The sequence below is a fragment of the Zootoca vivipara genome, chromosome 1 (genome assembly GCF_965207765.1).
Source record: "Zootoca vivipara chromosome 1, rZooViv2.hap1.1, whole genome shotgun sequence".
Classification (NCBI taxonomy): Eukaryota; Metazoa; Chordata; class Lepidosauria; order Squamata; family Lacertidae; genus Zootoca; species Zootoca vivipara.
In genome coordinates this window covers 67,704,130-67,721,054 of record NC_142582.1, presented here as the reverse complement: position 1 = coordinate 67,721,054, position 16,925 = coordinate 67,704,130, and positions in this window count along the sequence as shown.

Genomic DNA, 16,925 nt, shown 5'->3' with positions numbered 1-16,925 from the left:
ATAGGATTTCTGTTAAAGGCCTTACATTTGCTGGTGGGAAATCAATTTTACTGTAAAAAATAATAATCAGAAAAATCACCGTTGCCTTATTTTTCCAGTTCATTTCCGGCCCCCAGTTCAAGGAATCCTGCATTCCTAAAGTATAATATTCAACAAAGATACTACAATTCTTAACTGCAGCTGAATACACATACAAACATGAAAATGGAAAGATACAAGAAGTCAGACCGGGAGTTGATAAGCCTGCAAAGAACTGCAGGGAATTAATTAATGCTTCCAAACTAAAACTTAAGAGTAGTACAAACAACCTTGTTAAACCTGTTGTTGCAAAGTGATCAGGCAGTAGTTAGAATGAAAATGTTTAGGCTAACAGGCCTGATGAATGAACACAGGAGCACAGAACCATTTAGGAAGCTGCCTTATACTGAGTCAGACTATTGGTTCATCTTGCTCAATATTGTCTATACATAGTGCCCACCAGCATCTCTCCAGGGTTCCAGGCAAGAGTCTCTCCCAGCCCTACCTGGAGATGCCAGGGATTTGAACCTGGGAACTTCTTCAAACAAGGCAGATCCTCTACCACTGAGCCCCTCCCCCTGCTGTAGAGTTCCAAATGTACTGAAGAACATAAAGAGTATTTAGTACAAAATACCACTGGCAACTAAGAAAGAAAGAAGATATGGCATTCTGTACAGTATAGAGAATTCAGAACATAAGAGCCATGCTGGTTCAGTCCAGCATCCTGTTCTCACAGTGGCCGGCTAAATAACTTGATGCCTAAGGGAAGCTCACAAGCAGGAGCTGAGCGCAACAGTTTTCTTCTCACTTGATTGCCAGCAACTGGTACACAAATACATGCTTTTGAGACATACACAGCTGACAGCTTAATGGATAGGAGTTCTAGGGGCACTGCAGGGACAAGGAAACCCGAAAATATCATGCATGAAGACATCCCCGCCCCGCACTCTGGTGTGAACAACACTGTTCAAATGTGGCTTCAGATGCAACAAAGAGGGAACGACTTCGCTGGGTTTTAAGCCGCTAATGTGAACATACAAGAACCTGCAAGTCTTCCTTTTTCTCTCTGCATCTCTTATTCTACAACTTATTTAGAGCATTCAGCAACTCCACCTCTGCCTCTCCCCACAACAACTCATCTTAAAAGACTCTTCACACCATTTTATTTTTGTTGTGCATTTCAAGGCGTTTCTTTCCCCCTTGAAGGTAGCCTAAAATATTTTTTTTAAAAAGAGAATTGGCAGTGTTAATGAATACAATCCACTTCCCCAACTACAGGCATTCCTCCTGAATATCCATTTATCTAAATTCTATCCAGTGATGCTGAACATCATGTGCATCCCTCCTATTACCTGCAGGAATCTAAGTTCCATTGTTGCTGGTGGTGGCAGTTAGCACTGTCCTGTGTTGTTGCCATGTGACCAAGCCCTATGATTCTGTGTTACCAAAGTCTTCTCCTGCAGAGATCAGATCCAATTATTGGTGTACGATCCTAGGTGGTTCTGCATTCCCATTCCTGTCCAAATATGCCGTAACATTATATGATGCTAAACTTCTGCAAGAGCTTCATCTCATTCAGACTCAACAATCCACACACAGTTCACATTAGTTCCATTTGAAAGAGACCTTTCTGTCACATTGCAGAGGCTAATGAAAAGAAGAAGACAAACTAGAGTTTTTAATGAAAACTATGCTACAGTTTGTCCTGCTTGCATCTGTCTGAACAATTAAAAAATTCTTAAGTCATAATTATATCACTATCTTGATTAATCAGATCCTCCTGCTTTGGATAAGGGTATTATCTGCCCTTGATCTTGCCTATATACATCATGCATTTCAGCCTCTGTCTGCTCTAAGTTTATATTGAAAATGTTTATTGGAGTCAGCTCTGCTGTTCCAGCACAGAGAACATTTCCTTTGATGTTTAGGAGAGACTGTACGGCTATAACCGCTGCACGAGTGACATTAATACCCCCCCCATCCTGCAATTATATGCACAGACAGTGGCCTGGGCAGAAAATAGATACCCCTTATTTTGCAGCAGCATCTACAACTTAAACTCCTTAATAGGTATAATGCACATAACTTGCTGTTTTGAGTTAATGCCGAATTTTCACTCTGCAGAAAACAGCTGGAGGTTCTTTGCCAATTCCTTCAGATTGGATCAGTGATGCAAGAAACCTCAGCACAATGTAAACTGAAAAGAGAGGTTTAAGAGTGCAGCTACTGTACGCATTAACAGCACAGCATGCCTAAAATAATCCCACAGACCAAAACACACTGCCAACAATGTTTTCATTACTGCTTGGTCTACCCCAACACCTTTGAAACAGATGTGAGAGCAGCGGAGCAACAGGGATTGATTTGTTTTGTCTAAGCTGAACTTGAACACTAGGGGGCAAAGCTGAATTCTACATAATAAGTCTGCATGGGGGCATTTTCAGGGGATCTGAGGCACTCATTCAGTTCATCCAGATACTAATTGTCCCATGCACCTTGAGCTCAGCTGCTATTTACTATTCAGCACTGGCAAGAACAGCACTATCTATGTCATCCAAACAATGGTGTTTAGGCACAGTGTGGTGCAATGCCCTAGAATACCTTTTCCCCTCCTGGAGGAATACTGCTGTGTTTCTGATTTAGAGCTAAAGCATTCAACAGGAGGTGAGGAGGGTTCCTGCACAGCTGTGTGCTCTTATTTCTCATGAGTCAAAGGCAAGATACAGGATCAGCATGCATCTCCTGCAGCTAAACTGTACTATTCAAAAGACTGAAACTGTGATCACATGTTCGAATGCCTCCTCGAATAATAATAATAATAATAATAATAATAATAATAATAATAATAATAATAATAATAATGGAATCATGTGCTTAAGAAACTAGGTCATCATGGAGGCTAAATGTCTCACTAGATTTGTATTTACAGGAGGAGTGGGTGGGTGGGTGTGGGTGGGTGTTGGACTACAACTCCCATCATCCCTGATTGTTGGCGATGCTGGGTTGGACTGATAGGGAAGTCCAACAACACCTAAGATATCTGAACATTCAACTTACGATTTCCTAGTTACAGTCTGGATTGTTACACTTCCTGAACATATATTTATCAGGTGCTTTGTTTCCTGGTGTTTCCCTATGTAAATTTAAACTGGCTTTCTGTTAATCGGTTTCTAACATGAAAGTAAGACCTATATAATAGTCATATTTGTGGAGTTCACATTAAATTTCTGTTGTGAATCCTGTCCATATTCAGACTGGCAGGAAACATGTCTGTACTATTCTAAGCAAAGTACAGACTTGCATCTTAGCTCAGTCAGTAGAGCACGAGACCCTTAATCTCAGGGTTGTTCAAGCCCCATGGAGGGGAAAATATTTCTGCATTGCAAGCAGTTGGACTAGATGACCCTTGTGTTCCATTACAATTCTACAATTCTATGATCTGTCGTAATTTCTTCATTTTGTCCTAACGCTTTACATTATTGAATCAAAGTTATCCAAGGTTTCAACTAACATTTTTGTGCCCAATATATATCCAGCACACAAAGCGATATGTGCATCCCTATTCTGAATTGTTTTAGTTCCATATTTTATTTCTTTTACTATAAATGTTCTACAGCATGGTGTACTCCCATCAAAATAACATGGTGACAATGGATAGATCTCATTGTAGCAGGCCAGCCCAATCTCCAAGCAGTGCAAGAGTCCAGGGGTTTCAGGCGCTTACCCAGGGTTTCGTGTTTCCTTTTGGAAATGAGGCGCAGCAGAGACCATGGTGTCTTTATGATATATGGTTTATATACACATACAAACAACCTGAGCCTGTGATAGAGGCGCTCACAACATTAACATCCAAAGAGGGCATTGCTTTCCCCATAGCCACAGCCTTAGATACTACCTAATAGAAATCAAACATTCCCCCAGGCTTTCTTTTGCTTCCCAGTCTGCAGCTTTTTCTTCTAGCTTCTAGCACACATCACTGAACTCTTATTGTCATTTTAACTTCCAGCCATCCATTTGTCATCTAGCCCAGAGCCACTTCCTTTGTTCCCCTTAATGGCCCATTACCTATGCTGTTACCTCACCAGGAAGCTACCGGTAGCTTGGCTATTCCAGGAATTACAAGGAGACCCAAACATTACAAGGGTCTTGGCATACAGCCCACCCCCGCCCTGCAAACTCATAACATTATATTTAGTCCTCTTTTACAGCCATCCAAGTTGGTGGATATCACTGCGCCCCATGAGAGTGTGTTTCATAGTTTAAATATGTGTTGTGTGACATATATTTATATACAGTCGTACCTCAGCACTGGAACACCTTGGGAGTCAAACGTTCTGGCTCCCGAATGATCAAAATCCAGAAGTGAGTGTTCAGGTTTGCAAACTATTTTTGTAAGCTGAACATCCAACAGGGCTTCCGCAGCTTCTGATTGGCTGCAGGAGCTTCCTGCAGCCAATCAGAAGCTGCGTGTTGGTTTCCAAACATTTTGGAAGTCGAATGGACTTCCAGAACAGATTGTGTTCGATGTCTGAGGTACAACTGTATTGCTTTTCAACCCAGGAGATCAAGGTTGTGGACGTTTTCCTCTCCTCTCCCTTTTTATATTTGCAACAGCCCTGCGAGGTAGGCTAGGATAAGTTACTATATGCACATAAGCACCAGTTATTGTCAATAGATGGGGGGTGGATCAGGATGCAGGGGGCTCAATCCACACTCATTGTACCAGCCCTTGGAATCCTGTTGGCTTCCCTGCCGCCTTGTCCTTTATACAACAGCCAGATCACAACAACCATTTGAAGAAGCCCTTCTTGACTGCCTCAAAGTTCTCTCATATTCATTTCATTTCCACGGGAACTAAACCTGCTAGGATAGAGGTACAGTGGTACCTCGGGTTACAAACACTTCAGGTTACAGACTCCGCTAACCGGGAAGTAGTACCTCAGGTTAAGAACTTTACCTCAGGATGAGAACAGAAATCGTTCGGCGGCAGCAGGAGGCCCCATTAACTAAAGTGGTACCTCAGGTTAAGAACGGTTTCAGGTTAAGAACGGACCTCTGGTAATCTGGAACACTGCTCCTGTTGAAAGCAGACAAGCAGCTACAATAATTCTGACATTTTATTGTGTGCCCAGAACAATTTTGATTTATCAAGAATTTTTAGAGAATGAATTTGATTCCGTGTTGGTCATTTGTTCTGGATTTTTTTTTTTATCTTACAGTTTTATTATGATTGAATTATTTTATTGTATACCACCATTTCTTTTCTTAAGTAGTTAGTGGTTTATAAATATTCTTATAAAAAAGTAAAAAATAATAAACAGCGGCAGCCACCCTCAATACAGGACCTACGAAAAGCTGTATGGAGGACAATATTCCTAAACAACTGAGACTTATTACATTACACACATAGCAGTTCACAACCCAGAAAGACAATCAAAAGCAGTAACCAGCTGCAATGATCTATAAATGCGGAGTCCATCATATCCTTTATTATTCCAACAACATATCTGAGTGTCCTTTTGAAATGAAGAACTAGAACACATTGACAAAGAACCCCTTTAGCATACAAAGTAAAATCTAACTGCCAAATAAAATCTAATTGCATTAGTTCTTCTTTCTTTCCTTCTTTCAGGGGCAATTGTCCCCTTCCTGTTGTGTAGCTGCCTAGTAAGATGTTTGCTTCTTTGGTATTTGGCCTGCAGGAAAACAGCACCTATTAAGTTTACTAATCTGATTCTTGCCATTAGCTGGCAGCTTGGGTTTTTTTTCTTCCATATCTCTCCGTCTCTCTCCAATAATCAAGCTGGGTCACTGTTTTATGACAGCACTTAGCTTAATTTCTCCCCTTTTTATTATTGTTATTCTGTTTCAGGGGGGAATCTATCAAATCAGATTACGTGCTTGCTTAAATGTTTAAAGAACGGAAACACATTATGTATCTAGGTAACCAATTCCAAGACAGAACGGAAAAGCACAGTGCTGACAAATATAGTATGGCATGATTGCGAAGCTCCTTAAATAGGAAGCAAAGGAAGCCAAATATATTTTGTAAAACAAGCATTTAAAAGGCAGAAGCAGACATTATGAGAGATGCAGAGCTGCTGCCACTGTGTCTTCTTTCCTCCTCTTCTTCATACTGTCTAATTTAAAGGCAACATATGACGTGGCATCATCACACAGCGCATTGCTCCGCCCCACCTTACATCCTTGGCTGATGGCAGCAGGGGTGAAATGTCAGTGGGTTTATTGCAGGGGTGTCAAACTCAAATTCATCGGGGGCCACATCAGCAGTTTGGTCACCCTCAAAGGGCCGGTTGTGTCTGTAGGACTATGTGTCCACTCTTTATTATCATAAATTATTGTCACTGCATTCAATTATTACTGTTTTTTGTAATAATGTAAGCTCATTCCCACCCCCACGCGGATCACATTCCTGCGTCGTGGCGCGTGTGTGGGAGGGGATGTAAACGTGGGAAATTTGAACAAAAGGTGGGGATCGACGGCTTCCGGGGGGGGGGGCTCAACTAAACCTTCGGCAGGAAGGAGAAAGCCACTGCTGGGATTAAAAACCTGCAGATGGAAAGAGGGCTTCCCTCTCCCGCCCTGCGCACACCCAAACCCCGCTAGGCAGGATGCCACACGCTGCAACCCACCCCATGCTTTGGCGAGGGGCAGGAACATGTGGTGCAGCGCCAACTCCCTGCTTTGCTTTTGCATCCTCCTTCCTCAGTGCCAGAGTCCCTTCCCCTCACGCTGAGGGAGGGCAGCGGATTTCCCGAGGAGGAAGGGGCGGCAGCCCCAGCGGACGTGCATCTTCGTCTCAGAGCTGCTCTTCCCCCCACCCGCGCTGTTGTCGTCTTCACCGCCGCCTCTCCCTACCGGGACTGCAGGCAGAGGAGGCTTGAAAACCTCCCCCCAAAAAAAATTCCCCTCCCACCTACTCAAACCACGAGGCGACTCCATCTGGAGCCCTACATCACGAGGGGCTGAGAGGAGGAGGCGGCAGAGCGGGAAGAGCAGGAACCCGTGCTGTTGTCGCCGCCTCCCTCCCGGCCGTCCCCCGGGGAGCAGCTCCACTGGAACTGAGAAGCCAAAGGGTGGCTCGGGGGTGGGGGGCAGAGCAAAAGCCAGGCACCCTCCAGAGTGTCTATGAGGAGAAAACGGGGGAAGAGGGAAGAGAAACCCGGCTCCATCAAGAGAGCGGCTGTTGCGCTTCGCCTACTTCCCCCTCAGGCTCACTCCGCGTCCCTTTCGCCCGCTCGCTCGCCCACCTCCCGGATGCAGCCGAGGAGAGGAAGGGAAGCGGCGGGCAGTGGCTCCCCAGTGCCGCCTCACTCGCTCTCGGAGACAACAGAAAAGCCCGCCAAAAAAAAAAAAATCCAGCGCTGCTCCGTCTCGGCACCAACTTTGCCGGCGGCGCCTGTAGGGCTTTCCTACCTCCTCGGCGGGCTTCCTCCTCCTCCTCTTGCAACTCACTTCCCCGTCTGGTCGCTGTGCCATCGCCTCCCTCAGCCTCATTCGAAATTGAAATTCCCTGGCCAAGGCCGTCAGCGCGGCTCCAGCGCCCCGGCCTCCGCCTGCAGCCCCGTCCCCAGTTTTGACCCTCGGCCAATCGCAGGCTCCAGAACTACTGTCAGCGGTATTTGTCGGCGGCGGCTACGCGGGCCACATGACGAGGTCTGGCGGGCCGGATTAGGCCCCCGGGCCTTGTGTTTGACACCCGTGGTTTATTGTGATGGTACTCACTGGCATGGAGTGCTGTCACCTCTTCTTTTGCTGCCCTAGAATTTTTATCAAAATATGAATACTGAAACCTCCTTTTTTAAAAAACCAAAATACACCTCTGACACAATGCAAGTCCATCCTATGATGTGCTGTGCTGTGCTGTGCTGAGCTACATGTTACAAGAGCCCTCTTCAGACGTTACGAAGTTCTGATGATCAAGCACATAGGAGGCATCTTGCCCACAAACACCTAACGGCCGCTCCCAGCAGCTTCATACAGATATTAAATAGCATTGGGAATAAAATTGGTTGTTGGGCTATTGCAAAAATGTCCATTTGGGATTAAAATTGCAGAGGCTTACATTTTCACAATGGCAATGTTGTGTGGACAGTACAAAACCTTTAGGTTCTTGAGGAACACCAATCCCACAATCAACACCCAACCAGAAACAATCTTAGTTTTAACTAATCAGGTCCACAGAATTTCTGTGCATTTGTTGTTGGAGACATGCTGCATTTGATTACTTTAATGAAATCAATCAGCAAGTCAGACTAATTCAATAAATGTTATAAGCAAGGCCCCAAAGGAAGAGAAAGTTCTCTGTTTAGATCTGTTTATTATACACGGGACTGTTTATATCAGGGAATAGATTAGATCCTCATGTGAGCTCTCGGCCAAGAGATTTTAGGTTTGAGTGTTTCCAGGAGTGGATGACTTAGCAGTACTAACCATTGCTTTTCTGCTTTAAGCTGGAAGAGGAGTAACAATTCTGCTTCCAGACTTCTCAGTAGCCAACTGGGTAGTTCCACTTTCTTTAGCCCCAATGGTTGGAGGGGGGGACAATTTTCATTGGGACAATAGTGTGAGAGAAAATTGTAAAATATTCCTTCGCCATTCACTACACCCCAAATCAGGATTGCCCCCTGCTGCAATTTAGGGATAAAAATGGGGGGGGGGGTTATAAATGAAATGCTTTCTTGGGGGTAGGGCTGGAAGTTGAATATGGAAAACATTACAGAGTGTGTATGTGAGAGAGATTATTTATTTATTCAAAAGAGTTTCTAAACCACTTAAAATATTTTTAAAATCCCTAAGCAATTTACAAAAATGACATAAAATACAATGAAGCACTGTTATAAAAACAGTAAAACTGCATTATGAAAACAGAGGGTGGAATTCAACTACTGGTAATATGGTCGTTCTGTCAGAGCAAGGATTTCTGTTTGCCAGATGGAACAATCTCCCCTCTCCTCCCATTGTGTGCTGTTCTGGGGGTTCTCCCAACCCTCCACAGTGGATTTGGAGGCAGGGGTGGGGGGACGCTCCATTGTGCTAGAGGAGTCCTTGCACTGGCTTTCGCTCATGCTCTGGGTTAGCTGAATCCAGTCCAGTAGAAGGTTAAAACAGGAATTCAGTAATAACTCGGTCCAATCTTATGAGTCAGGGAAAGCTTGCACAAAGAGAACATGTCTTCACAAGATGTCTGAAGCAACTAGTAGACGATGTCTCGAGTATGACAGAGGGAAGGGCACTCCAATGGCAGAAAATGGCAGAAAATAATAGGATCATAGACTTGTAGAGTTGGAACGGACCCTGAGGATCATTTAGTCTATCCCCCTGGAATGCAGGAATATCCAACTGCCTCATATGGGGATCGAACCTGCAACTGTGGCGTTATCAGCACCACTCTCTAACCAACTGAGTGTCTGTTCTCAGGTAACCACCTTGTGACCTGTAATCCTGTAGGGTGTGGTGCTACAAGTTAAATTTCCCCAGGTGATCTTGTTGATCTTACATGTCTTCTGCTCCCCAGAGCCATCAGAAACTACCATATAAGCATTAGAGCTGCTCTTCACCAGTTGCTTGGGAACTGCTGCAGTACAGCTGCGCTCCGCTCCACTTGGGTAACATCAGAAGCCTTACAGCATCCAACACTACAATTCCATGATTCTATATCAGAGGACACGTTGTCCCTTCAGAAATGGATTGGCTGCAGCAGATTCCATGTCACCTACGTAATGCAAGGAGAAGGACTCTGTTCATCATCTCCTTGGGCCAGGATTTCCCAAACTTGGGTTTCCCACTCCAGCTGTTTTTGGACTACAACTCCCATCATCCCTAACTAGCAGGACCAGTGGTCAAGGATGATGGGAATTGTAATCCAAAAACAGCTGGAGACCTAAGTTTGGGACAGCCTGCCTTGGGCACCTTCCTTCCATAGCTGCCAAGTTATCCCTTTTTTACAGGGATTTTCCCTTATGCTGAATAGGCTTCCTCGCGAGAAAAGCGAAAACTTGGCAGCTATGCTTCCTTCGTCCCCAAAATACATAAATGCTTTTGAAATTATTGCTCCAAAAGGGGAAACATGTGCCCACCAGATACTTTTGTGGACAATGTAGGACCACTGCACAGATAACTAGTCCTTTCAAAGTGCTTAAAGGTAAAGGGACCCCTGACCATTAGGTTCAGTTGCGGACGACTCTGGGGTTGCGGCACTCATCTCGCTTTACTGGCTGAGGGAGCTGGCATACAGCTTCCAGGTCATGTGGCCAGCATGACTAAGCTGCTTCTGATTTATTAGCCAACCTGACAAATGTCCATTTAGAAACCATTTATACTAATTGGCCAGACCTTATTGATTTCACAGAGAGTAGGTGCTTAACATCTACCGGTAAATGAAAAGTTGACAGAGCTTGATGTCTGCTTGCAAGTCAGGCTCTCTTGCCTGAAAGACCATACTTATACTCCCAGTTATGTGGGGGATGACTGAGTCAGTGGCAAAGAAATCGCACTCTGAACATGTTTCAAGACATTTTTATAATTACTTCACAGGCTCTGGAAATCGGCCTCACTAAAAGATACCAAGAGAGCCCTGTTGAATATCCACTTAAACATAAACTCTCCTGAGACAACGTATTTTAATGTCAATAACAGTACTGATTGTTAGGGTGCGGATAAGCAATCAACATTTCAGGCTGCCAATTATTTTTCTTTGGCCTTGCTTTCGCATGCACACCATACATTTAAAACAGGTGTATGCCATTCATAGCTTCCCCCGAAAAAACCCGGCAACTGTAGTTTGCCCCTCATAGAGCTATAATTCCCAACACCCTTAACAAACTATATTGAACAGGAAGAAATCAGCAGGAGAAACTCTTCCCGGCATACAGACGCACTGATAATGAAAACTTCACTTGCTGGATTTCTGCCTGGTGGACCATTGTTAAAAGCACCAAAGCAAAGCCAGAGGGGAAAAATTGTCAGTCCTACTGTAGCTGCCTGTGAATACAGTACTGTAGTTGCATGTGGGGCTCTGGGTCATAGTAAACAAGGAGTTAATGCTAGATTAGCTGTCCTATTTTTTCTAGGTGTTGGGAGGGGTACAGCAGGTGACAGAAAGTTAGTAGAAACATTGAGAACTTTGGATTTCAAAAGGAAATGTTTGCTTGTTCAGTCTTTAAAAGTAATGATAAACATTATGGGAGGTGGGAAAAATCTTGATGGTTTAAAACAGGCATCCCCAAACTGCAGCCCTCCAGATGTTTTGGCCTACAACTCCCATGATCCCTAGCTAAGAGGACCAGTGGTCAGGGATGATGGAAATTGTAGTCCAAAACATCTGGAGGGCCGAAGTTTGGGGATGCCTGGTTTAAATTATCCTGCTGAGTCATTCAGGTAGCTTCTCACTGTGCAAGTACTGGGGAATGTTAAGTAACTAGCTTGCTTGATTATATGCATAAATAATCTGCTGTGTTTTGCATCTTGCAGATAGGTGACTAGTACAGTATATTCCTGCGTATAAGACTACTTTTTAACCCAGGAAAATCTTCTCAAAAGTCGGGGGTCGTCTTATACGCTGGGTCGTATTTCTTATATGGCGAGTATATCTCAAACTCTATATTTTAACTGGAAAAGTTGGGGGTCGTCTTATACGCCGGAATATACGGTAGGTTGCTGCAGTCATTTCTGCTTGCTATGCATTTATTTAAGAGTGTCACTAGGAGGATTAGGTTTGTGGGGAGATTGTACTTCCCAAGCCAACAAACACATTGGATGCTATTTTTTTTGTTACTATATTGCCTAAAAACTAAAGTCTGCTGTAGCAGAGAGAAAGACCAGAGCCCACATCCCCCTAACGTCCAGGAGACTCTGCCCCCGCCCCAGTTTCCTGTTCTATTCCCCTCCCCCCACACACACACACTTTTGCTTTGTCTTGTGGGATATTTTGTGGAATTCCTCAGCTTCATCAGTTTCTATAGAAACCTTTATGTCTCTGATCAGCAACTAGATCTTTTGATACACTCCTTTGAAGGAAGGGGCAGGGCAAAACCCTTGCCTTTTGAGAGCACACTGCTATCCGTCCCACATTGTTGTTCCTCATATATTATGTAGGAAAACATTACCCTGGCCTTCACATAAAATAAGGTGATCAAAAAGCTTACGCTCAATCAATCAATGACACAAATTCTATAAATAAACTATGTAAGAATAACAGCCAAAAATCAATGTTGTTGCTTTCTCCACACATCTGCACAGTGAGACATTTCAGAGGTGCAATGCTTACCTGGGTTCAGCTTCCTCTGGAAGGAGGTTGCGGAAAGTTTCTGGCATTTTGTAGTGTTTGACTTTCCTTACAAATAGGCAGGTTGAGCAGAGGTGGAGGTACAGCTTAACCAAATGAACTGCACACCACATCAGTTTCTCAGAAAGAGGCAGCTCCCCAAAAGCTTGCCTCTTTCTCCAAACTCAAGCTGTAGTTTCAATTATTTATTTTCACTCACAGGCCTAGGCTGCATCTTCTGTAGAGGGTGAATATATGCCCCCTACCACCTTGTTTGATTATGTTTTGTTCCTAGTTTGAACAATCCAGAGTAGTCCTGTATATATATATATATATATATATATATATATATATATATATATGAATGAAGAAATGGCACCCATTGTGTAACAGTGGATACACATCTGTCAAATATCCTAGGCTATTCATAGAATCATAGAGTTAGAAGAGACCACAAGGGCCATCCAGTCCAACCCCCTGCCAAGCAGGAAACACCATCAAGGCATTCTTGACATATGCCTCTCAAGCCTCTGCTTAAAGACCTCCAAAGAAGGAGACTCCACCACACTCCTCGGTAGCAAATTCCACTGCCAAACAGCTCTTACTGTCAGGAAGTTCTTCCTAATGTTTAGGTGGAATCTTCTTTCTTGAAGTTTGAATCCATTGCTCCGTGTCCGCTTCTCTGGAGCAGCAGAAAACGACCTTTCTCCCTCCTCTATATGACATCCTTTTATATATTTGAACATGGCTATCATATCACCCCTTAACCTTCTCTTCTCCAGGCTAAATATACCCAGCTCCCTAAGCCGTTCCTCATAAGGCATCGTTTCCAGGCCTTTGACCATTTTGGTTGCCCTCCTCTGGACACGTTCCAGCTTGTCAGTATCCTTCTTGAACTGTGGTGCCCAGAACTGGACACAGTACTCCAGGTGGGGTCTGACCAGAGCAGAATACAGTGGTACTATTACTTCCCTTGATCTAGATGCTATACTCCTATTGATGCAGCTCAGAATTGCATTGGCTTTTTTAGCTGCTGCATCACACTGTTGACTCATGTCAAGTTTGTGGTCTACCTATTAATACTCCTCGGGCAATTCCAATATTCTGGCAAGGTATGGTGAGTCCTATTCACACAAATCTGATAGTAATGTTGTTGTTTTGTTGTTTAGTTGTGTAGTCGTGTCCGACTCTTCGTGACCCCATGGACCATAGCACACCAGGCACTGCCTCCCGCAGTTTGGTCAGACTCATGTTGGTAGCTTCAAGAACACTGTCCAACCATCTCGCCCTCTGTCGTCCCCTTCTCCTTGTGCCCTCAATATTTCCCAACATCAGGGTCTTTTCCAGGGAGTCTTCTCGTCTCATGAGGCTGATAGTAATACTCAGGACAATATAATTTGTCTGCCACACTATACTCCCCATGCCTGTTTTCATTCATGCAAGTTATTTTCCTTCCTCCTTATCTTTGCCTGAAACACATTTATAGTATGAGGGGATGTACCTGTACTCTGTACAGTACCAGCAATTTGTGGGACAGGAGTTCAGATTCGGTCCATAGAGTTGTCTATACTTGCTGCACATCATTCAACATTTTCATTATATTCATAAAAATTGTTAATGACTTTTTTGTCTTTTTGTCTTACTGACTTATCTCCAGCTGTTTAGCATGCTCAAGCCATATCTGTCTGTTGGTGGTATACCACATAGGTCGGCAAGAAAAATAAGGAAACAAGTATCTCAAATGAACAAAACATAAAAGAGATCAGGTTCTGGTGCTCACTGATGCAATACTCTTTATAGTAGTTTAGTTTGTTTTGGAATAAAACACTTCTTTGTTTTTTCCCCCCTTCTCTCCACATCTGTGTTGAATTGTTCAAGACGTGTTTTATAGATGTGGAGAGAATATTTATTATTATCAAATTGCTCTATTTTTTCAAGCTAGCTCTTGACTTCCTTAAAATCTAATGAACTCACAAGGTTTTCAAGCTCCTTGTAAGAATGTTTTGCTCCAAAGGGGGTTCAGTGTGAGATGGCAAATGGGTGCAGGCCCCTCCCTCAACAGATAAAGCTCGAGTAGAGAGGTCAAGAAAGGAGTTATGTGAGTTAGAAGTTGGATGCAGAAAGGCTGCAGCCTGGAAAGGCAATGTTTGATTTCTGCTTGAATCCAAGGCTGTGGCTATGGGAGAAATGAGACCCTTTTGGGGTGTAGATTCTGTGAAGCCCTCCATCCAAGGCTCAGGTTGTATATATGTGTAATTAAGCCATATATCACTCAGAAGGGTGGTCACCAACTTTCACCACCCTTCTGAGTGATACCCCCTCCCCACCCCACCCCCTCCCCACCCCTTCTCCACATAAGCGCCTGGGGACTCCTATTTCAGTGTATCTGAAGAAGTGTGCATGCACACAAAAGCTCATACCAAAATAAAAACTTAGTTGGTCTTTAAGGTGCTACCGAAGGAATTTTTTTTCTATTTAATAATCAAGTTCACCTGAATCCTGCCAACTCTCCCATATACAGTTTCTCTTGCATATAGGATTTCTATGTTATTGCTAAGGTTTTGTGGTTTTGCCAGAATCCCATTTTCCATTCTTCAGCAGTGTGTCATGTATTTGGAATTAGATGCTGGCTTTTAGAAAGTCATTCACTTTGACTTTAAGAGGTGGGTGGGATCCAGTCTGTCACATCATCCACATTTTAGGAACTATGATAGAAACGGAAGATCTCCTGGCATACAGCATCATGTTTTCTTCAGCCATAGATTGCATGAGTCAGTCTTTAGAATATTATGTGATCTGCTGTACAAGCCTAAGCATGTTAATAGTGTCAAGTCTCATTGTGCTCATGTTTACTTCCTAGTAAATGTGTTTAGTATTAGAGCCTTCATTGTAATATGTGGACGATCTTGCTCTTGGTCTGGTTATTGCACTAAGGGTCTTTCCAAAGTAACTCTTTTCTCTGATATGGGTACCACTCAACTATTCTTACTGCATTTCTGTTTCCCCTCTGCCCAGGTGCCATCGTGGTTTTCATTCTGAGTGCTTGCTTGTAGCAATAGTTGAATTTTTGTCACAGCTGTAGTATGATTGCCCTACCTTCCAGGTGCTAAGAACAGTATTACTATTTCGCCTGTTCTGGGACTTAAGAATGTTTGGTGATATAGTATGCAACCCCACACATTTCCATTATCTGGACAGCTTTCAACCATTGCAGTTCTAGAATGTAGCCCCTTGGATAGTAAGTCCTGCTATAGCTTCAAGGCAAAATTTCCTTGAAGGCCTACACTGCAGCAGTGAAGGGGGGGGGAATGTCAGTTTGCTTTAAAATATATGTCTCAAGCTGAGCAGATAACATCACTTTGGGGGGGGGGGTGAGGTACGGTTTGCCACTCTGCCTTTACAAGGAGGCGTCTTCCATGTAAAGGCAAAGCGAAATTGGCAAACTGATTGCCGGTTTCTGACAGGGGCAGGGCACTTAAATTGGGAGGATAGTGACTTCCCTCCCTGGATCAGTAGTTGAAGCAATGCTGACTATAGCAGGCACTGTACCAGGAGGTGCCTTGTTAAAGTTTATGTAGTTGAACTGTCTCTTTGGTAGAAGCTGATCCATCACATGGAAATATTTATTGCACAATTTAGCAGGGCGTCAATGCCATGAGGCCCTTTTTTGTGTGCCTCCTCCATGAGAGGTCTAGAGGGTGGCAACACAAGAACAGGCCTTTTCTGTAGTGGCTCCCCATTTGTGGAATGCTTTCCCTAGGGAGGCTCACCTGGCGTATTCACTACATGTCTTTAGGTGCCAGGTGAAAACATTTCTTTATAACCAAGCCTTTGGCTGATTAACTTTCTATGGCCTTTTAAATGTGTTTGTGGGAGGGGAAATTATTGGTTTGTTTTTGTTTCGTTATGTATGTTGTGTTCTCCTTTTGTATTTTTCTGTTGTGAACCACTCTGTGATCTTCAGATGAAGGGTGGCATTCAAGTTAAACAAACAAACACACACACAAATGAGATCTTATAAGCTTTAGGCCAACAAGATCATCTGAAAGCTATCTTAAAGTCTGTTCCAACCATCAAAATTTTGAAAATCTCATAGACTCATAGAATTGTAGAGTTGGAAGGTACCCCAAGTGTCACCTAGTCCAACGCCTTGAAATGCAGGAATCTCAACTAGATAATACGTGACAGATGGCCATCCAGCTTTGTTTAAAATCCTCCGAGGAAGGAGAGGCCACCACCTCCCATTGGTGTCTATTCTACTGTCAAACTGCTCTTACTGTCATAAAGTTATTCCTGATGTTTAGTTGGAATCTCCTTTCTTGTAACTTGAATCCATTGGTTTGGGCACCAGTTTCTCCTGGAGCAGGGGAAACAAGCTTCCTCCATCCTCCCTGTGACAGCCCTTTAGTTATTCAAGTTGGCTATCATATCTCCTCTCAGCCTCCTCTTTACCTTATATTTCTGTATCTAGGCTACCTCTGGACTGTTTAAAGCAGAGTGTGTAAAGTAGGTAAATTTTGTAAGGGAAGCATATCAAATGGAGGTTGTATAGAGATTTTGATGGTGTGTAGGTGTTCACCCACCATTGCTGAGTCATATGAAAAGTGCTTTATTTCTACTT